The following is a 15,731-nucleotide window of genomic DNA, read 5'->3' as shown; positions in this document are numbered from 1 at the left end:
TAGACGCCCGACTGTGGCATTTCTTTTAAAGCCCTTTATGTGGTGTCGCTCAGACGCCCGACCGTGGCATTTCTTTTAAAGCCCTTTATGTGGTGTCGCTTAGACGCCAGACTGTGGCATTTCTTTTAAAGCCCTTTATGTGGTGTCGCTTAGACGCCCGACTATGGCATTTCTTTTAAAGCCCTTTATGTGGTGTCGCTCAGACGCCCGACTGTGGCATTTCTTTTAAATCCCTTTATGTGGTGTCGCTTAGACGCCCGACTGTGGAATTTCTTTTAAAGCCCTTTATGTGGTGTCGCTCAGACGCCCGACTGTGGCATTTCTTTTAAAGCCCTTTATGCGGTGTCGCTAAGACGCCCGACTGTGGCATGTTTGTTATTTATTTCATAATTTTAATATTGCTAAGTTATTGCATATTCATAATTAACATGCTTGTACACATCAGAGTTTTATTTATCTTTTGTGACTGACGTCATGAGCATAGAATATTTTCAGCACATCATTGTCATATTATACCAGTGTTCATAATGTTTGCGAGTACATTCAAAGTACTCACTGGCTTGTCCCTGGCTATTGTCTTGGCCAGATTTCTTGCACGGAGAGGAGCGACCGCGAAGACAGCCCCGGAACCTAAGCAACAGTGATAGCAGCCTCGCGAAGATAGGAGTTAACCTGGTCAGCTGTTCCCGTGGGAAATGGAGTCCCATAGACACTGATGATTCACAACCCGCTTCTGCCATCAACCACTAGAAACCATTTGTTGTACTCACAAGCCAGAATGGTCTTGTACTACATATTTTGTATTTTGCTTGGAATTTCTGTATCAAGTTGGTGCCTCATCAGCTAACAGTTATCCTGGGGCTGGTGAGCACAAGGGCCATTTTCTGGGAATTAATACCCGGAGAATCGGTCGCCACAGACTTGGTATCAGAGCCAGGCTGACCATTGGGTAATCCTATCTTAGCCAGGTCAAAAAACTTAGGCAAACCAACCCAGCAGACCTTAACCAAACCCTAGCCGAGCTTCTCATGCAAGATAGCCACACAGTGACCCCGACACTTTTGGCAGTCGGTGCCCAACCTATCAACCTAGCCTGTCGATCACGCGCTAGTAACCAGCGCCCAAGATGTCTACTTCACAAGCGTGCGAAGGAAGACTCCGTCCCCTTTTTTTATAAAAAGGGCACACTAGCCCCAACCCAGCACAGCCTCTACCCCAAACTGAGCCATAATGCCAGGCCCCGTCGTGCACAACGAGACCACAGCAACCAACCTTGGAGGTTTTGTGACCATACTCGCAAACTCACCCGTCGTGCCTACGCATTAGAAGAGCCCCTAGAATATGTTGTGTACCAAGGACCCATGGGCGGTGAAAGCCGTCAATTCTAGGCCACTGTTCACATCTACGGTAGGGTCTATCTCCAGAACGCCCCTACAGGTTCATCGGAAGAACAACTTCCTTCGAGCCACAAGCCGTCCAGCTAGCTGCTCGAGAGGCTATAGTTCAACTTCGACAGTTGTCGCCCAGAGTTAACTATCGCTTGTTCTACTACTACCCCAGGCGTGAAGGGTATGGTAGACCTCCCCAAGTTGCCAACGGAGATCATGAGACAGATCCCGCATTTTTGCACCTAGTGCGCTATGTAAGTGCACTAGAGGCATTGTGCGGCCAGATCACCATTGATCTGATCGCAGCTCGAGGAGAGCTGGTTCATCGAGCCCCAGCAAGAAGAGAAGACGAGCCCGACGCCGACAACCCAGTCGTGCTGTTCGGACACCCGATCGAGACCCTGAGGTCAGCCCCAGCCATCATCCAAGATACTGTGATGACCCCAGAAGTGCTTCGTCGCCTTTTGGGAACACACTCCAACGGGATTGTGGCTAACAATCCCCGTGATGGTCATCATCGCTACCCCGACCCTGCAGTTCCTCCGCCATCTCCGACTAATCCAGGCAGTGAGACACGTGGAGAAGCCTCGTCATCCACCAGGCACGCCCGTTTAGGCATAAACAAGGTAGACTAAGCCGTACGAGTAGTACCGAGTCTCTGTGTATCCTCTCTTTGTAATCATGCGACCGTGTAAATAAATGCAGCCTATCGTTGTGCCTATGTTTTAATAGTAGCCTTGTGTACTTTGTCAGCGCATAGTTGCACATTTTCAGGGCACAACTACCAAAACCAACCTCAACGACAACCACAGTAACACGTCTCTTTATGAGATATGTGTATCTCTGACACTGACCCGACCTTTGGAGCTAAGCTGGCAAATTTATTACCTTTCACCATGGTGAAATGACCCAGCTCCATTGCTATATAAAGGCCACCTTGTGACCTTACCAAGCACACCACACCTTGTGCACCACCCTCACAACCTTTTCCTGTCATGCCGAGCCCCAGTATTTATCTGAGAACCCCAGATGCAACCCCAGGTAGCTTTGTCAAAATATTGCGGGACTTTACCTGCAGTACCATGGGTTCTACCCAGCCACCCCAGTACGAGCTGCTCAAATCGAGAATCACTTTTTCCACCTCGGAATATTGGGCAGCAGTACACATCCCTCCCGTAGACTCCAATCAAGATCCAACGGAAGTTTCCTTCGTGGGGGAATCTATGCCAACCCCACACCTGGCCATAGAAGCTGCTGCGAAGGAAGCGATTTCTTGCCTTCGATCCGCAGTACCCTATGCCCGCGAACGAGGATATTATTACTTTCCGAGCCGTGCAACACCCGGAGGAGTAACATCTTTTCCCGATGGACGGATTGAGAGAGACCCAGTGCTAGCCAACCTTATCCAGTACATCATTGCTCAAGAGCATTTGAACAAGCGAATGATGGATTATCCCAGAGCCTCGCTGATTTGAATCCTCAGATTGCAATCGGCAGACCACTGAGGCCCGACCCGGAGAGACGCATACATCGACTGGTCAATCCACTTCCTCCAATTGAGGAGGAGTGTATCCCATTGCCAGAGACATTTTATCGGGACCCCGTCCAGTTACCATTTTCATTTTAGACGTCACTGCTGTGTTTGTTATTGCAGCATTGATTATTACGTTCTAACTTATGCATGGTACCTCGAATTTGTGCAATGAGTCGTGTATTTAGTTCCTACTAGTATGAGTAGTTTTCTTCGTGATTAACTTGTGTAACCGCGAAAAATCCTAGAATGAGATTTCTTTTCCCTGAGTTGCTGCATCGTTTATCCCATCACTACATGGATTATTTTTATTCACGCAGCACCACGGCAGCAGACTCACAACCGCTCGAACACATGTGGAGTAATTGTTTTTCACAACGGCTCTTAGCAAATCTCGAGGATGAGATTTTTCTTAAGGGGGTAGTAATTGTAACACCCCAAAAGTTTAACCAGGTTTTAGTTATTAAAATTTTGACAAGAGTTTAAAATTTTTGCCTGCAGAATATTTCTATTGATTTCAGAACCTTTCTTTTTATATTAAGGAATTTATCCCAAGTGGATCCTTCCAAAACATATTGAACTTCTATGCCATGTCATTAAAAAAAATTCCTAATCAGTAGGTTTATTTATTAAATTATTCCACCCTGAGCTATATTCATTAAAATGACTTGTTTTAAGTTTTGGAGCTCTGTTTGAACTGCAACCAGTTGATAACTTTAACTAATATTCCAACCAAAATTTGGAGATGTCATGTGATGCCCCTAAATCACTTTTGTGCAATAATATATTTCATTCATTGCATATTTTGAGTGCTACAAATGTTTTTCTTCTCTGGTCTAGTGGACAACTTTGCACTACAACCCTTTCAAATATTTGTTTCTAGCTTCCACCAAAATTATGGGATGTCAGTAGCAGCATATGATTCCATTTTATGCAAAAATCTAGGGATGTTCTTTGAAAATTTTGAGTGAATCAACCTCATCTTCATTCTGGTCCAACATGATGGTTTGTACAACATCCATATTATTGCTTGCTCTTTGGCCCATGATTCTGTCCCTACTTGTAGTCCTCCATGCTAAACCCCTAAGTCCAGGAGAATGCAACCATTGGCATAATTTTGGTTCATGAAATAATGCCATTCACATTCTGTCCAGATTTGAAGTTCTGCAAAACTTGCACTAGCAAGTTTGTGCTTCTCACCAACTAACCTCACCACCCTCTTGTGCATCCAAAGAGACTTCAATCTGGAAGATTTGGCCACTCCAAGAAAAGCCTAAGTGCCTGTGGCATTTTGTCAAACACCTGGAGGGCATGAACTTTTTTGGCATGAGTTTTGTTTGCATTATGAACTTGACCACCTGACCAAACCACCTTGTCCCTTGAGTTTCCCTCTATCTCTAACCTAGTCCTGTTGCTTGCCAACCTCACCTGTGACCTGTAGCATGCCACGACATTGTATCGAACACCTTCCGTGCGTGCACTGGATGCGCCCAGAGCGCGCGTATTGCACGAACCGCGCCCGAGCCGACACGATGGCCCCCCTGGTTTTGGCCCGCTCTGCAGCGCCACGCCACGCACTAACCTCCTCACAACAACGCGCCAAGCCGCCCTGGCAGCCTACAGCGCCGCCGTCAGAGCTTTTGGCGGCACGCCGACGTCCGCAGCGCGCCTCTGCCATGGTCGGCGACGCCAAAGCCACCCCGGCTCGCCACCTGCCCCTGGGAAAAGCGCAAGCCTATCCCCTCGCTCGTCGGCTAGCTCCCGTCGTTGCCACATTGCCATTGCTACAGAAAGACGGTTCGCCGTCATCCTTATCGCCGACCGCCTCGGAACCAACCTCCACCGCCTATATAAGGGCCCCGGAGCTCAATCGAGTCCTCGAGCAACCTCATATGATCCCCCTATAGCTACCGCGGCCAGCAGTCGAGGAGGGGAAGGCCTTCTTCCCCGAGTCCGGCCGGTTCGGTCGCCGCCAAGTTCCGGCCGATTCCGTCGCCACCATTGCCTCTCCCTCTCCACTCTCTCCACCAAGAACTCTCCCTCCCTCTCGCGAGCACAACCCCACGCTCAATTTTGGCCGGAGACCACCGCAGCCCCAAACTCACTATCCACCCGAATGCCTTCTCCGCCGCGAAGCTCGTCGCCGGCGACTCCGTTCACGTCGGCGACCATGGCGGGTACCCACAGATTCGTCTTGACCCACTGAGCACACCCATGTCCTCAGATCTCCAAGGGACTCCCCCCTTTGCCGGCAAATCCTCGCCGGAGCTCCGCCTCTGTTCGGTCGGAGGGGAAACGATGCGCGCGTGGCCGGTCAAACCTGACCAGTGGGCCAGGCGGGCCCACCGTCAGTGACCCAGCGCCAGTCCACACGAGAGTAAGTGGAAGCGCACTTCCGAAGTACGCTTTCGACGTGTACACGTTTTATTTGAAACATTTTTCTTTTCTGTTTTATTTTAAATATCAGATTTTGACCAAACTTTGACTGGCTTTATCTTTTAAAATATAACTCCAAATGAATTAATTCTTTTTCCTATCTCTCTCAAATATTGTCTAGTTTATTCTAAGATTTATTTGAAAAAAAATTCAGAACAACTTTTTGTGCTGTTTTTATTTTGTGTGTTAATTCATATATATTTATATAATAGGATTTTTGAAGAGAGGAGAAGTATTTCAAGAGTTTGAAATGCACCCTGCCTTCCCATGACCTGAAGGCAAGCATTCTGAACCCCGGCATAATATTTTTGTGTGTTCGATGACACGTTTATAACATCACCTCACTTTGGAGAAACTTGTTATTTCATGTGATATGATCATATGCATGGGTGCATGTTAGTGATTTCCATGCTGTTGGAAATGAACACACTTGTGATGATAATCATCCTCATGTGCCTTGCATGCATACCGGCAGGAACCCGGGAAAACCTCTGCCTTGGGTAGGCATGAGTTTGTCGCCGGTCTCCGTCGGGACGGTTATGTCTGGTATGGCATGGTAAGGTAATATGAGCGGTGACTCTGTTGGTTGAAATATAGTCGTTATGTTAATCATGTAGGGAATACTTAAACCTCCTGAGTCGACCGTAGATCGAGTCTTGTTCCAGTAACCCCCATACTTGTTTCGTACTACCACTCGTCTTTACAACAAGTAGAGTACGGTTCAGTAAGTTGTCAACCTCTTTCTAGCACACACCGTACAGAGAGGCCAGAGTGGAAGATACCGGTTGTAGCTGGTAGGCAGGCTACCTGGTCCGGGGGCATGGGTGTTTCCAGTTGAGACTGAGAGGGGAGGCCACCCCTTAGAGCGCGCGATATAAATTTGATCCCATGCTACGCGAGGTTGTAGCCTCCCCACTTAGAGTTTTGCTTGACAGGTGTCGTGGGTGATTCCAGACACAGGTGAGTTAAGATGGTGTGTGCAAGATAGGTGTGTTTTCAACAAAAAGACCGTAGACGGAATTAGTCCCGATGGACTAAAGAAATCCGTTACTCGTGGGTAAAGAGTACACCCTCTGCAGAGATTAAACCTATTCGAGTAGCCATGTCCATGGTTAAGGATTACAGTCTGGGATGGGTCAAGTGTCGGTCTTAGTGTCGGTCTTCGGAGGTGAAACTATTAAATCAAAACTGATATTACAACTTGTGACATGTGATAATGATGATTATTATTTTGTTGTGGACTAACCCGTGATATTTTTGGTATTATCAAATATCCCTGGGATGGTTTTACCTCCGGTACATTCACTATGATTGTTTCTTTTAAATCCCTTTATGTGGTGTCGCTTAGACGCCTGCCTGTGGCATTTCTTTTAAAGCCCTTTATGTGGTGTCGCTTAGACACCCGACTGTGGCATTTCTTTTAAAGCCCTTTATGTGGTGTCGCTTAGACGCCCGACTGTGGCATTTCTTTTAAAGCCCTTTATGTGGTGTCGCTCAGACGCCCGACCGTGGCATTTCTTTTAAAGCCCTTTATGTGGTGTCGCTTAGACGCCCGACTGTGGCATTTCTTTTAAAGCCCTTTATGTGGTGTCGCTTAGACGCCCGACTGTGGCATTTCTTTTAAAGCCCTTTATGTGGTGTCGCTCAGACGCCCGACTGTGGCATTTCTTTTAAAGCCCTTTATGTGGTGTTGCTTAGACGCCCAACTGTGGCATTTCTTTTAAAGCCCTTTATGTGGTGTCGCTCAGACGCCCGACTGTGGCATTTCTCTTAAAGCCCTTTATGCGGTGTCGCTAAGACGCCCGACTGTGGCATGTTTGTTATTTATTTCATAATTTTAATATTGCTAAGTTATTGCATATTCATAATTAACATGCTTGTACGCATTAGAGTTTTATTTATCTTTTGTGACTGACGTCATGAGCATAGAATATTTTCACCATATCATTGTCATATTATACCAGTGTTCATAATGTTTGCAAGTACATTCAAAGTACTCACTGGCTTGTCCCTGGCTATTGTCTTGGCCAGATTTCTTGCACGGAGAGGAGCGACCGCGAAGATAGCCCCGTAACCTAATCAACAGTGATAGCAACCTCGCGAAGATAGGAGTTAACCTGGTCAGCTATTCCCGTGGGAAATGGAGTCCCATAGACACTGATGATTCACAACCCGCTTCCGCCATCAACCACTAGAAACCATTTGTTGTACTCACAGGCCAGAATGGTCTTGTACTACATATTTTGTATTTTGCTTGGAATTTCTGTATCAAGTTGGTGCCTCATCAGCTAACAGTTATCCTGGGGCTGGTGAGCACAAGGGCCATTTTCTGGGAATTAATACCCGGAGAATTGGTCGCCACAGGCATACCACAAAACGGATGAAACAGACCTCCTACGGTCGAAACGGGGGTCCTGTTGATCGGGAGGGGTGTGGTGTACCGCAAAACGGACGAAACAGACCTCCTACGGTCGAAACGGGGGTCCTGTTCATCGGGAGGGGTGTGGCGTACCGCAAAACGGGACTCCACGGGATACTGTTCATCTCCACCATCGATCTCCTCCAGCCTCCACGGGCTACCGTTGACCTCCTCCAGTCTCCACGGGCTCCTGTTCATCCAGCCTCCACCGTACGCTACTCCACCGGCTACTGTTCAACCACCCCTCCATGGGCACCCCTCCACCGTCTACTGTTCATCCAGCCGTCCACACCACGGGGTCCTGTTCAACCACCCCTCCACGGCCACCCCTCCACCGTCTACTGTTCATCCAGCCCTCCACACCATGGGGTCATGTTCATCCAGAGGCAACGCCACCGCTCATTGTTCATCCAAACCGCCCCCGCAACGCTCACTGTTCATCCAATCGATCGGCTTCAATTAGCAGCAGTAGCGAAGGAATCGCTCGATCGGGTTCAGTTAACAGCCATCGATCAATCGCTCGGATTCAGTAACGCATAGCCTGCAGTGCAATCGCTCGGGTTCAGTTAGAGCCAACGCCTCGCACACACGCGCATACGTGTACGAGAGAAACGCGCATCGCTCGGCCCTCGACCTCCCACCGTAACCGGCAACTCCCCGAAATTTTCCTCCCCCTTGCTTCTACCACAAATTTTTCTGTCATGGACGGCCCAAAGAATGTCATGCAGCTGCGTCTCCGGCCTGCCCAGGACGAAAAGCCCATTTTCTATCATGATTTTTTGTCATAGAAGTAGGAGCCCACCACATCTATGATGATACCGGGTTTTGTCACAATTATCATCATAGAAGTGTCATATGTATGACAGAAAAAAATTTCGTTCGGCCCAAAATGTCATAGATGTGTCTTTTTTTTGTAGTGTAAGCGATCAAGTGCTAAGCTAACGGAATGGGTCAAGTCAATCACATCATTCTCCTAATGATGTGATCCCATTAATCAAATGACAACTCATGTCTATGGTTAGGAAACTTAACCATGTTTGATTCACGAGCTAGTCAAGTAGAGGCATACTAGTGACACTATGTTTGTCTATGTATTCACACATGTATTATGTTTCCGGGTAATACAATTCTAGCATGAATAATAAACATTTATCATGATATGAGGAAATAAATAATAACTTTATTATTGCCTCTAGGGCATATTTCCTTCAGTCTCCCACTTGCACTAGAGTCAATATTCTAGATTACACAGTGATGATTCTAACACCCATGGAGCCTTGGTGCTGATCATGTTTTGCTCGTGGAAGAGGCTTAGTCAACGGGTCTGCAACATTCAGATCCGTATGTATCTTGCAAATCTCTATGTCTCCCACCTGGACTTGGTCCCGGATGGAGTTGAAGCGTCTCTTGATGTGCTTTGTTCTCTTGTAAAAACTGGATTCTTTTGCCAAGGCAATTGCACTAGTATTGTCACAAAAGATTTTCATTGGACCTGATGCACTAGGTACGCCACCTAGATCGGATATGAACTCCTTCATCCAGACTCCTTCATTTGCTGCTTCCGAAGTAGCTATGTACTCCGCTTCACATGTAGATCCCGCTTCGACGCTTTGTTTAGAACTGCACCAACTGACAGCTCCACCGTTCAATATAAACACGTATCCGGTTTGCGATTTAGAATCGTCCGAATCAGTGTCAAAGCTTGCATCGACGTAACCATTTATGACTAGCTCTTTGTCACCTCCATAAATGAGAAACATATCCTTAGTCATTTTCAGGTATTTCAGGATGTTCTTGACTGCTGTCCAGTGATCCACTCCTTGATTACTTTGGTGCCTCCCTGCTAAACTAATAGCAAGGCACACATCGGGTCTGGTACACGGCATTGCATACATGATAGAGCCTATGGCTGAAGCATAGGGAACTTCTTTCATTTTCTCTCTGTCTTCTGCAGTGGTCGGGCATTGAGTCTGACTCAATTTCACACCATGTATTACAGGCAAGAACCCTTTCTTTGCTTGATCCATTTTGAACTTTTTCAAAACTTTATCAAGGTATGTACTTTGTGAAAGTCCAATTAAGCGTCTTGATCTATCTCTATATATCTTGATGCCCAATATGTAAGCAGCTTCACCGAGGTCTTTCATTGAAAAACTTTTATTCAAGTATCCTTTTATGCTATCCGGAAATTCTATCATTTCCAATCAATAATATGTCATCCACATATAATATTAGAAATGCTACAGAGCTCCCACTCACTTTCTTGTAAAGACAGGTTTCTCCAAAAGCCTGTATAAAACCATATGCTTTGATCACACTATCAAAGCATTTATTCCAACTCCGAGAGGCTTGCACCAGTCCATAAATGGATCGCTGGAGCTTGCACACCTTGTTAGCATCCTTTGGATCGACAAAACCTTCTGGTTGCATCATATACAACTCTTCTTCCAGAAATCCATTCTGGAATGTAATTTTGACATCCATTTGCCAAATTTCATGATCAAAAATGCGGCAATTGCTAACATGATTCGGACAGACTTAAGCATCGCTATGGGTGAGAAAGTCTCATCGTAGTCAACCCCTTGAACTTGTCGAAAACCTTCTGCAACAATTCGAGCTTTGTAGACAGTAACATTACCATCAGCGTCAGTCTTCTTCTTGAAGATCCATTTATTCTCGATGGCTTGCCGATCATCAGGCAAGTCAACCAAAGTCCACACTTTGTTCTCATACATGGATCCCATCTCAGATTTCATGGCCTCAAGACATTTTGCAGAATCTGGGCTCATTATCGCTTCCTCATAGTTTGTAGGTTTGCCATGGTCAAGTAACATGACCTCCAGAATAGGATTATCGTACCACTCTGGTGCGGATCTTACTCTGGTTGACCTACGAGGTTCTGTAGTTACTTGATCTGAAGTTTCATGGTCAACATCATTAGCTTCCTCACTTATTGGTGTAGTCGTCACAGGAACCGGTTTCTGTGATGAGCTATTTTCCAATAAAGGAGCAGGTATAGTTACCTCATCAAGTTCTACTTTCCTCCCACTCACTTCTTTCGAGAGAAACTCCTTCTCTAGAAAGGATCCATTCTTGGCAACAAATGTCTTGCCTTCGGATCTGTGATAGAAGGTGTACCCAACAATTTCCTTTTGGTATCCTATGAAGACACATTTCTCCGATTTGGGTTCGAGCTTATCAGGTTGAAGCTTTTTCACATAAGCATCGCAGCCCCAAACTTCAAGAAACGACAACTTTGGTTTCTTGCCAAACCATAGTTCATAAGGCATCGTCTCAACGGATTTTGATGGTGCCCTATTTAACGTGAATGTGGCCGTCTCTAAAGCATAACCCCAAAACGATAGCGGTAAATCAGTAAGAGACATCATAGATCGCACGATATCTAGTAAAGTACGATTACGATGTTCGGACACACCATTACGCTGTGGTGTTCCGGGCGGCGTGAGTTGCGAAACTATTCCGCATTGCTTCAAATATAAACCAAACTCGTAAGTCAAATATTCTCCTCCATGATCAGATCGTAGAAACTTTATTTTCTTGTTACGATGATTTTCAACTTCACTCTAAAATTCTTTGAACTTTTCAAATGTTTCAGACTTATGTTTCATCAAGTAGATATACCATATCTGCTCAAATCATCTGTGAAGGTGAGAAAATAACGATATCCGCCGCGAGCCTCAACATTCATTGGACCACACACATCAGTATGTATGATTTACAACAAATCAGTTGCTCACTCCATAGTTCCAGAGAACGGCGTTTTAGTCATCTTGCCCATGAGGCATGGTTCGCAAGTACCAAGTGATTCATAATCAAGTGATTCCAAAAGTCCATCAGTATGGAGTTTCTTCATGCGCTTTACACCAACATGACCTAAACGGCAGTGCCACAAATAAGTTGCACTATCATTATCGACTCTGCATCTTTTGGCTTCAAAATTATGAATATGTGTATCACTACTATTGAGATTCATCAAAAATAGACCACTCTTTAAGGGTGCATGACCATAAAAGATATTACTCATATAAATAGAACAACCATTATTCTTAGATTTAAATGAATAACCGTCTCGCATCAAACAAGATCCAGATATAATGTTCATGTTCAACGCTGGCACCAAATAACAATTATTTAGGTCTAAAACTAATCCCGAAGGTAGATGTAGAGGTAGCGTGCTGACGACGATCACATCGACTTTGGAACCATTTCCCACGCGCATCGTCACCTCGTCCTTAGCCAGTGTTCGCTTAATCTGTAGTCCCTGTTTTGAGTTGCAAATATTAGCAACAGAACCAGTATCAAATACCCAGGTGCTACTGCGAGCTCTGGTAAGGTACACATCAATAACATGTATATCACATATACCTTTGTTCACCTTGCCATCCTTCTTATGCGCCAAATACTTGGGGCAGTTCCACTTCCAGTGACCAGACTGCTTACAGTAGAAGCACTCAGTCTCAGGCTTAGGTCCAGACTTGGGTTTCTTCTCTTGAGCAGCAACTTGTTTGTTGTTCTTCTTGAAGTTCCCCTTCTTTTTCCCTTTGCCCTTTTTCTTGAAATTGGTGGTCTTATTGACCATCAACAATTGATGCTCCTTCTTGATTTCTACCTCCGCAACCTTTACCATCGCGAAGAGCTCGGGAATTGTCTTTTCCATCCCTTGCATATTATAGTTCATCACGAAGCTCTTGTAGCTTGGTGGCAGTGATTGAAGAATTCTGTCAATGACGCTATCATCCGGAAGATTAACTCCCAGTTGAATCAATTGATTGTTATACCCAGACATTCAGAGTATATGCTCACTGACAGAACTATTCTCCTCCATCTTGCAGCTGTAGAACTTATTGGAGACTTCATATCTCTCAATCCGGGAATTTTCTTGAAATATTAACTTCAACTCCTGGAACATCTCATATGCTCCATGACATTCAAAACATCGTTGACATCCCGGTTCTAAGCCGTAAAGCATGGCACACTGAACTATCAAGTAGTCATCAGCTTTGCTCTACCAGACATTCATAACATCTGGTGTTGCTCCTGCAGCAAGTTTGGCACCTAGCGGTGCTTCCAGGGCGTAATTCTTCTGTGCAGCAATGAGGATAATCCTCAAGTTACGGACCCAGTCCGTGTAATTGCTACCATCATCTTTCAACTTTGCTTTCTCAAGGAACACATTAAAATTCAACGGAACAACAACACGAGCCATCTATCTACAACAAACATAGACAAGCAAAATACTATCAGGTACTAAGTTCATGATAAATTTAAGTTCAATTAATCATATTACTTAAGAACTCCCACTTATATAGACATCCCTCTAATCATCTAAGTGATCACGTGATCCAAATCAACTAAACCATAACCGATCATCACGTGAAATGGAGTAGTTTTCAATGGTGAACATCACTATGTTGATCATATCTACTATATGATTCACGCTTGACCTTTCGGTCTCAGTGTTCCGAGGCCATATCTGCATATGCTAGGCTCATCAAGTTTAATCTGAGTATTCTGCGTGTGCAAAACTGGCTTGCACCCGTTGTAGATGGACGTAGAGCTTATCACACCCGATCATCACGTGGTGTCTGGGCACGATGAACTTTGGTAATGGTGCATACTTAGGGAGAACACTTTTATCTTGAAATTTAGTGAGAGATCATCTTCTAATGCTACCGTCAATCAAAGCAAGATAAGATGCATAAAAGATAAACATCACATGCAATCAATATAAGTGATATGATATGGCCATCATCATCTTGTGCTTGTGATCTCCATTTCCGAAGCACCGTCATGATCACCATTGTCACCAGCGCGACACCTTGATCTCCATCGTAGCATCCTTGTCGTCTCGCCAACTATTGCTTCTACGACTATCGCTACCGCTTAGTGAAAAAGTAAAGCAATTACAGGGTGATTACATTGCATACAATAAAGTGACAACCATATGGCTCCTGCCAGTTGTCGATAACTCGGTTACAAAACATGATCATCTCATACAATAAAATATAGCATCACGTCTTGACCATATCACATCACAACATGCCCTGCAAAAACAAGTTAGACGTCCTCTACTTTGTTGTTGCAAGTTTTACGTGGCTGCTACGGGCTGAGCTAGAACCGTTCGTACCTACGCATCAAAACCACAACGATAGTTCATCAATTTAGTGTTGTTTTAACCTTCTCAAGGACCGGGTGTAGCCACACTCAGTTCAACTAAAGTTGGAGAAACTGACACCCGCCAGCCACCTGTGTGCAAAGCACGTTGGTACTTCATCCAACAATACCGCCGAACCAAAGTATGACATGTTGGTAAGCAGTATGACTTATATCTGTTGGGGAACGTTGCAGAAAATTAAAAAAATTTCTACGGTTTCACCAAGATCCATCTATGAGTTCATCTAAGCAACGAGTCAAGGGAGTGAGTTTGCATCTACATACCACTTGTAGATCGAGTGCGGAAGCGTTCAAGGGGATGGTGATGATGGAGTCGTACTCGTCGTGATTCGGATCACCGATGACCAAGTGCTGAACGGACAACACCTCCGCGTTCAACACACGTACGGTACGGGCGACGTCTCCTCCGTCTTGATCCAGCAAGGAGGAAGGAGAGGATGAGGAAGACAGCTCCAACGGCAGCACGACGGCGTGGTGTAGTTGGTGCAGCAGTACTCCGACAGGGCTTTGCCAAGCGCGTACGGAGGAGGAGAGGTGTTGGGGAGGGGAGGGGCTGCGCCTTGGCTTGTGTTTTTGCAGCCCTCCCCTCACCCCTCTATTTATAGGGGAAGGGGCAAGGGGGGGCGGCCCTCTAGGGGAAACCCTAGAGGGCGGCGGCGGCCAAAGGGTGGCTTGCCCCCCAAGCTAGGGGGGCGCCCCCTTTAGGGTTTCCCCTCCCCTTGCCCTAGCCGCATGGGCCTAGGTGGGGAGGCGCACCCAGCCCACTAGGGGCTGGCTCCCTCTCCCACACAGCCCATGTGGCCCCCTCGGGAGGGGTGGCCCCACCCGGTGGACCCCCGGAACCCTTCCGGTGGCCCTGGTACAATACCGGTATGCCACCGAAACTTTCCGGTGTCCGTTTAACCACTTTCCTTATATAAATATTTACCTCCGGACCATTCCAGAACTCCTCGTGACGTCCGGGATCTCATCCGGGACTCCGAACAACTTTCGGTAATCACATACTTGTCTTCCTGATAACCCTAGCGTCACCGAACCTTAAGTGTGTAGACCCTACGGGTTCGGGAGACATGCAGACATGACCGAGACGACCTCAGGTCAATAACCAACAGCGGGATTTGGATACCCATGTTGGCTCCCACATGCTCCTCGATGTTGTCATCGGATGAACCACGATGTCGAGGATTCGATCAAACCTCGTATGCAATTCCCTTTGTCAGACGGTATGTTACTTGCCCGAGACTCGATCGTCGGTATCCCAATACCTCGTTCAGTCTCGTTACCGGCAAGTCACTTTACTCGTACCGTAATGCATGATCCCGTGACCAGACACTTGGCCACCTTGAGCTCATTATGATGATGCACTACCGAGTGGGCCCAGTGATACCTCTCCGTAACACGGAGTGACAAATCCCAGTCTCGATCCATGTCAACCCAACAGACACTTTCGGAGATACCTGTAATGCACCTTTATAGTCACCCAGTTACGTTGTGACGTTTGGTACACCCAAAGCACTCCTACGGTATCCGGGAGTTACACGATCTCATGGTCTAAGGAAGAGATACTTGACATTGGAAAAGCTCTAGCAAACGAACTAACCGACCTTTGTGCTATGCTTAGGATTGGGTCTTGTCCATCACATCATTCTCCTAATGATGTGATCCCGTTATCAATGACATCCAATGTCCATAGCCAGGAAACCATGACTATCTGTTGATCACAACGAGCTAGTCAACTAGAGGCTCATTAGGGACATATTGT

The sequence above is a fragment of the Triticum aestivum genome, chromosome 7B (genome assembly GCF_018294505.1).
Source record: "Triticum aestivum cultivar Chinese Spring chromosome 7B, IWGSC CS RefSeq v2.1, whole genome shotgun sequence".
Lineage (NCBI taxonomy): Eukaryota > Viridiplantae > Streptophyta > Magnoliopsida > Poales > Poaceae > Triticum > Triticum aestivum.
This window is presented reverse-complemented; position numbering follows the sequence as displayed.